The sequence below is a fragment of the Topomyia yanbarensis genome, unplaced genomic scaffold (assembly GCF_030247195.1).
Source record: "Topomyia yanbarensis strain Yona2022 unplaced genomic scaffold, ASM3024719v1 HiC_scaffold_114, whole genome shotgun sequence".
Classification (NCBI taxonomy): domain Eukaryota; kingdom Metazoa; phylum Arthropoda; class Insecta; order Diptera; family Culicidae; genus Topomyia; species Topomyia yanbarensis.
Genome location: NW_026683288.1, coordinates 80,243 through 88,901, shown reverse-complemented (window position 1 = coordinate 88,901; position 8,659 = coordinate 80,243).

Below are 8,659 nucleotides of genomic sequence, written 5' to 3'. Positions count from 1 at the left end.
CCTGTACGATTGTTTTCAGAAACCTTTTGAATCACATAGCACACTGCAGAACAAGAGGAAAGAGGCGGTTACACGACGCATACACTTTCGCTCCGCTCTGTGTAGATAGGTGATTTTGCCTGCTTTCGTCATTGATCGTCTATCGAAATCGTATAGGGTGCCTATTCAAAATTAGGCAAGTGTCATAACCAATATTCTATTTTCCTCCCAGTGTAAATAAAAATATTTTTTTTCTTCGTCACTTGGGCTAAAAGAAATCATTAACTTTTAAACTAACATTTACAGTATAGTAATAAAAAGGTTAATATCAACAAAAAATATTCTTAAATGTACATCCTTATTCCGTTATCGTATTCATCTCACAAGATCTAATCTGATCGCATTTTTTTTTTTTCTAATTTTAGGTATATATGAGCTCACTTTTATCAGCACCATGAAGCTGAATCACATCCTACAATTTCGTGCAATCTTCTTCGCACATATCCCCCATATCAAATGAAATTCTCTGCACCGAAACAACCGTAAAATAGATAACACGGTTCACTTTACCATAAGATTATTCACTTTCTGCTCCTTCACCACGCACTGCGTTTTAAAAATGGAACAAATTATAAATGATTATTCAAGCCAGGCTCTACTGCGGGAGCTACACGAGAAACGCGTACGACACGAACAAAGTTTAACCATCGTCTAATCAATGGAACGAGTATTTTCGACTGTTCACTGTAGCGAGCGCCCGCAGAGCGATATTTTACTACGAGACTCCAACACTAGCATCCGTCGCATCCATTCTGGCGATGCTGGTGTTCGTGCAGCGAAACGTGTGCGAAAGTGTGCATTTTGAACACGCTTTCTCCAAAGAGAATAGTGAAAGAGACGCAGAGTGAAAATCAGTCAAAACGGCAACACTCCCTTTACGATGATTTCAACACTAGAATTTGGCAACCGTTTCCAAAGGCAGCACTTTAAATGACTCCTATTATATTTTGAAAACAAACCTTTTGTCGATCGTAGGATTTGTTTATCAAACGATGTGCATTTCGAAACAAAGAGATGAAATAAATCTAAAACTTGTTTTTACTCATACATAGACTCTAGAATGCACCTTACAATCACGATTGCACTAAATTCTGACGAAAATTCAAATTTCTTTTTTGATAGATTTACAATACTTATCTCCTCCAACTCTGGCATGAGTAATGTTTATTTACATTGCACGATTGGTCTGCTCAATAAGGTATTTTTGGCTTCACACTATTCGTCTCTTTTCCTATTCTCTTTGGCTTTCTCATTCCACATGTCGGACAGTTCACAATGAAATGCACTGGCCGTTGTGTTGCTAGATTCATTAGAATGTGCGGTGGGAACCCTATAAAGGAATCACGGAAAAATTTCCGTCGAATTCTCACCATACTGTCAAAAGAGAGATGCTTCTGCTTTTCAAAAATACCAATCGCTTTAATTTTTTCAATCATAATAAAAACATTATTTTTTTCGTCGGAAAAAATAATCAATTGAATTATTCAGGTTGAATGTTTACTGCCGAATTTTTTGTGTTGACTGTGGAGATTCTGTAAAATCCGTGACGTTTTGTACGTATGAGTTTATACTTCGGAAATCTTGATTTTTTTTTGTGTGTAGACTTTCTTCTATATGAAACGCAAAGGAAAAAATCCCGTGATAAAATGTCTCAGGTATGTAGTAGCCTGTCAAAACAATAGTTCTACTTCTTCTAACGAACACTGATAAAAATGTAAATGTCATGTCTTTATTTCACACATCGATTTTTGCAATTAGCGGTGGCATATAGACACTATTTACTTATGCGCATAATTGTCCCATGTATATAGGAATCCCATAGAACATGGAACACATATGCGTATAACGGCAGTAAATCTAATGTGTGTATTTACAAGAAATATTAATCATACATTCACATTTCATAACTATAAGGCTCATAAAATCCAATTGGGTTCCCGAATAGAAATGTACAGTATCAAAACCATGATTTTCGCTGTGACAATACAGTAGTTTTACAATAATTTACAGTGAGTTCTAGTGCTATGCTAAAATACAAACACAATAAACTTTGTCGTTTCTACAGTACATTTCAATGTAAAATCGACTTTTACAGTATAAAAGGGGGGTGGTTACGTATCTTAACATAAAAAAAATCGATTTTTTTCATACAATTTTTTCACGGAAACAGTAAAATTTAATGTGAATTTGCTGTATCAGTTTTTTGTTAGACAGTAAAATTGATTGTTACATGAAATTTCATTGTAAACCTACTGAGACAACTCTGCGTCGAACAATATTGAAACAGTAATAACTATAATATTTATTATTTTATGATTGTTTGTAGGGTAAGTGCTGTTGTAAAATTCTATTCGGGCAATTAAGCTATATATAGTTTTCCGTTCCATTCGATAAATTTTAGGTCCAATATACTTAACTTTATTTCAAAAAAAATTTCCTTGTAATACGTAAAAACGATTGTATTTGAAAATAAACATATGTAAATATAGACAACCATACATAGCAAAACTGCGGTTGTTTACATCCGGCCTATCAAGACAATACCCAAAATGAAAAAAACTATACATTGGATGGTGTTTATGTCAAATAAAAATAGCATTGCGGGAAAATATGTATTCATTTTGTCTGACATGGCTTTATTTGTCGTGAAATTAGATATGTCAAACGCTTCTGATAGTGTCAAATGAAGACTGTCAACATATTTGCTCATTATAAATTAATTTTTTTTTCGCGTTTCCTGACTTGGAAAAAAACATTGTTGTAATCACGAAAATCAGCTTTATCGAAGAATGTAATAAAAAGTTTTATCTCATTTAATGACCCAATTCTGTAACAATACACACGTATAACTTATGTGTGTGCGTTAGGGCATTGCAAAAAAAATTTTTTTTTAAACTCTCGAAGGCCCCCCCTCTCATATTGTGACAAATGTCAAAGTAAGCTCAGATGCCAAATTTCACATCATTTGGACAATTTTAGACCCCCGCCCACTTCGCTTGAAATTTTTTGAAATTGGTACTATGGGAAAATATGGAGGAAAAACACTTTAAATGCAATAACTTTGGAAGTAGCAATCAGAAAATTACAATTTAAGCCTCTTTTGAAAGGAAATAATTTTAGTATTTGAATAAAGATATATTTGTTTCTAGAAAAATACGGGAAAGTGGGGTACTGGGTCATTTGGCCCCAAAATCCCCTATTTTTAATGATTTTTCTGCTCCGTGATGCAAATCATACATATTTTGTAGTTTTTCTAATGTGAAAAAATCTCAGAAATCGAACGGAACCCTTTTGACTTTAGTCCGAATACGAGAAGTTGGGGTTAAATGGCCTTTTGTCATTCATATTAAACTTCATCATTTTCTCGTGAGTATATCTCTATTACTCTTCACTCAATATTCATAAACTATACCTTGTTGAACGTGGAAAATCCTTAGGATTATAACAAAAATAGATTCGTTACCGGTAAAATTCAGGAACATCAAATTATCTGACATATAGTGTCGATTTCACATTTTTATCATAAAATCGCACATATTAACTCCATTTAACAACAAAATTCTTATTTAATTTACTACTTTTAGTGTAAAATATGCTTAGGGATCACATGAGAAAAGTTTCATTCCTGGAAAAATAGGGGAAGTTGAGGTATTAGGACAAATAATGAAAAAAATGAGATTTGTAGAGTAAATATCAAAAAGTTTGATGTTTCTGAATTTTACCTTTAACGTTTTTATTTTTGTTTTATTCCTCAGAATTTTACACGTTCAATAAGTTACATTTTATGAAAATTGATTGAAGAATAATAGAGATATATGCATGAGAAAATGATAAAATTTGATATGACTGACAAAAAGCCCTATAACCCTAACTTCTCGTATTCGGACTAAGGTTAAAAGGGTTCCGTTCGATTCCTGAGATTTTTTTACATTAGAAAAACTACAAAATATGTATGATTTGCATCACGGAGCAGAAAAATCATTAAAAATAGGGGATTTTGGGGTCAAAATGACCCAGTACCCCACTTTCCCGTATTTTTCTAGAAAAAAATATAACTTTACTCAAATACTAAAATTATTTCCTTTCAAAAGATGTATAAATTGTAATTTTCTGATTGCTACTCCCAAAGTTATTGCATTTAATGTGTTTTTCCTCCATATTTTCCCATAGTACCAATTTCAAAAAATTTCAAGCGAAGTGGGCGGGGGTCTAAAATTGTCCAAATGATGTGAAATTTGGCATCTGAGCTTACTTTGACATTTGTCACAATATGAGAGGGGGGGCCTTTGAGAATTCAAAAAAAAATTTTTTTTGCAATGCCCTAGTGTGCGTACATACCCAAGTAACCACTAAGCCGTGAAAATGGCATCAATTCGGTTCTATAGTTGCTTATAGATCAAGGGTAGCAGATCTGAACAATGTTCACAGATCTCACTCTGGTGATTCGGACTCGTGGTCGTTAGCACGCACATTGGTTTCCACTGAATCGGTCAAGTGGGCAGTTGACAGCTTTGCTCCATACAAATCACCCGGAAAAGATGGAATACTTCCCGTGCTACTGCAAAAGGGATTTGATATTCTTAAACATGTCTTGAAAAAGATTTTGCTTTCCAGTCTTGCTACCGGGTATATCCCGAAAGCATGGCGAGAAATAACTGTTAGATTTATTCCCAAAGGGCGGCGCTCAAGCATTGAAGAAGCTAAGAGTTTTAGGCCTATCAGCTTAAGTTCTTTTTCCCTGCAAGCTTTGGAACGGATAATCGATCATCACATCAGGAACGTTAGTTTAGTTGAATATCCACTGCACAAATTGCAACATGCATATCAGTGTGGGAAATCCACGATCACTCTGCTTCACGAAGTTGTTTACACCATTGAGAAAGCCTTCTCGCTCAAGCTATCTAGCTTGGGTGTATTCCTAGATATTGAGGGTGCTTTTGACAATGTGTCCTTCCAGTCTATTTTGGAACCCTTGCGCGGTCATGGGATACCCGCATGTATCTCGGGTTGGATAAACGCAATGCTTAGTAAACGCATACTTTGCTCGTCACTGCGACAGGCTGATATACGGAAGTTGAGTATTTGCGGTTGTCCTCAGGACGGCGTTCTGTCACCTTTGTTATGGAACTTGGTAGCTGACGGCTTATTGAAGAAACTCAATGAGCTTGGATTTCCAACCTACGTATTTGCTGACGATTACCAAATACTAATTATTGGATTTTGCATCGGAACAATCTTCGACTTAATGCAACAGGCATTAAGAGCTGTGGAACAGTGGTGTCGACAAGTTAAACTATCAGTTAACCCAAGCAAAACTTCAATGGTTCTTTTCACGAAGAAGCGAATAACAACCGGGGTTCGTCCCTTGCAGCTCTTTGATTCTGAGCTACTGTGTGCAGATCAAGTCAAATACGTTGGAGTCATATAGGATTCCAAACTGAATTTGTCTGCTCACATTGAGTTAATCCAATACTGTCATACGGATGCCTTGTGGGGTGGCAGAGGGGAGCGGTGGTGTCAGTCCGGTCAAAGCTAAACCATCTGCAAAGAATGGCGCTCATGGCGTTGACTGGTGCTTTCACCACGACTCCGACTGCTGCTCTTGAGGCACTACTAAATATCAAACCATTACACATACACCTCAAACAAGAAGCATTATCATGTGCATACAGACTGCAGGTTACTGGGCTTTGGAACAATAACCATGTTGATCTTGCTACCAGTCATACACGATTGTGGTCACATATGGTTACATGGGGTGAAGATATTCTTGCTTTCAGCGATATTACACTCACATGTAGTTTTCCTTACAGGATATTCCATGTGAAGATTCCCTCTCGAGAGGAGTGGTTGTCTGGCTGTATGGAAAGACAACAACAAACGCAAGTGGTCTGTTACACTGACGGTTCTCTGATGGAGGGACGTGCTGGTGCTGGTGTCTACTGTCGAGAAATGAGATTGGAACAATCTCACTCACTAGGTATATACTGTACTGTATTCCAAGCAGAAATCTTTTCGATTATGTGCGGGGTGCAATCGGCCCTTCAACTGAGTTTGTCCGACAGAGTTATAAACTTCTGCTCCGATAGTCAGGCTGCAATCAAGGCCCTTAGCTCAGACAAAACCCGGTCCAAGCTAGTGATCGCGTGCCGAAACCAAATCGAAGAACTAAGCATTGTCAACACTATCTACCTTATCTGGGTGCCCGGACATTGCGGTATTACTGGAAATGAATGTGCTGACGAATTGGCCAGGGCAGGTTCAGCGATTGACTTCGTTGGTCCTGAGCCCGCGCTGCCAATTTGGACAAGTTGGTTAAGGGAAAAAATACGGTCCTGGGCTTCGTCCGAGCACCGCAGTTATTGGAGAAATCTACAAACGTGTCGCCAAGCAAAGGCGTTTCTAGAACAACCATGCCCAGTGGTTTCGAAAAATCTCTGCGGCATGCTGACCAGGGCTTTAACCGGCCACTGCAAACTCAATTATCACATGGCAACTATTCAGCGCGCTGAGTCTTTTTCATGTGATCTTTGTGAATCCGACTACGAAATCTCATATCATCTGATATGCAACTGTCCAGCGGTAGCGCAATTGCGATTTCGAGTCTTCAGCCGTCCTTATATAGACGAAACCATGTTTGGAGGACTGAAACTCAGAGACACACAAAAGTTTCTTATCCAATGTGGTAAAGAGCTTTAGGCTTATTCGCAGGCAAGTTGAACTACTTTTGAGTTTAACTTACCTGTTGTTTATTTTTGTTCTGTGCTTTTATTTTTCCCACCCTTCCAATTCTACTTACCCACACCTCCTTGTCCTTTCCTTCCGCTCAGGAAATGATGAAAACACATGGCAAGGCACAAATCCCCGACTACATACGGGGAACGTGCCATTTGAGCCAATATATTCTGATTCCTGAAGGCTGTCTGATGATTCTAATGCAGAAGCTAATGATGTGACCATCAATAATACGTCAGACAACCTTAATTGACCCCCCTCGACACCAGTTTGGCCTTACCAAGCCGTAACGTGGGTGGCGTTGTGAGAGCTGTCGAATAGGAGTTGAGAACAGTTTGAAACAACATCTGATGTGGTTCCAAATGTATATGATCGAGACACTATGTCTTGGATCCGCCATCGAGCCTAGTTTGCATACCGTACATAACTAGACTCACTGTTCTCCGTTCACCCACATCTGGCAGATAGACATTCTTAATTCCTTTTTATTTTTCTTATTGTAAAAAAAAATAAAAGACCCACGGCTCAGTTGTGCTAACGCCTTGAGCCGTTTCAAATATTTAGATTAAAAATACTTTGTCTTGGATCGTGTACATTTGGAGCAACATTAGTTGTCGTTTCAAGTGGTTCTCAATTCCTATTCGACAGTTTTCATGACGCCACCCGCATTACGGCTTGGTAAGGTCACGGAAGCCAAACTGATGTCGAAAGAGGTCAATTGTGGTTGTCGGCAGACAGCCTCGACTAATTATTAGTATAGAGTCACAGAGAACAGACATCCATGATCGAACAAATATATTAATAAAACTTGTGTAAACACTTGAATTAATATACGTTAAAACACTAGCGCCGCCACACCAGCTATCCCAACTAATCGTCAAACCTATTCCGGAACCGGTTCGGAATCCTGAATGGATTCCAGCTCAAAGAAAATAAACGATTCCGACTCAATCGGATAATGCATTTGAGCTGAAATTCATGCTGAATCCACTCAGAATTCCGAACCGGTTCCAGAATGATTTAATTGGGTAGAGTTCTAACCGCTGTCAATTCAGTCGAACTCAGTCCCTTAAAACATGACGACAGCAGCGCACGTGGTGGAGATATCCCAACTACCTTAAAAACGTTAGGGATTTTTACACAAGTTGAATGCTGAAGATGAACGTCTGTTCTCTGTGATAGAGTGTTCATCTGTGATGGGGTAATATTAGGTTTGTTCCAGTACCAGGAGAAACTGGAAGTACTCCGGAGCAAACACGGAGAAAATCGTTCCTGTACTATCTTCTTCTCTTTTTTCTTCTTCTGGTGGCAAACCGGAGTGAAAAGGAGCAAGAATTTTTTGGTCAGGAGCAACAGGGAGTAACTTCCATGTACTGGAACAAACCTATTGCCCGTTTCGTCAGTCGATATATCCTATAGGCTTTCGTGCACATTTTGAAAGCACCCTCTAAGAACGGTTGGTTTCAAAATCGTCCAATGAAGGACGTTCGTTGGACCAATTTGGACAACGTCCAATTAACCGTTCAACGAACGTCCATCGTTGGACCCGTGTTGAACGATTTTGAAACAATTTTTTGGACGTCTCAGTGGGCAGCAAAATAAATGTTCCCACGTTAAACTGCACGGGGGACAGCAAATAAACAAACCGAACATCTTATGCACAATCGAGGGCGCTAAATGTTGTGTTTGTTAGCCACCGCAACAACCAAACTATTGACGTTTTCGTTTTTATCTGGTGCTACACCGGTGTAGTGCAAAAAAAAAAGAGAATGATTACACCCAAGTTTGAATGAGTGTAGCACCGACCAAAGAGAATAGGGAAAGAGACGAAGAGTGAAAATCAGTCAAAACGGCAACACGCCCTTTATGATGATTTCAACACTAG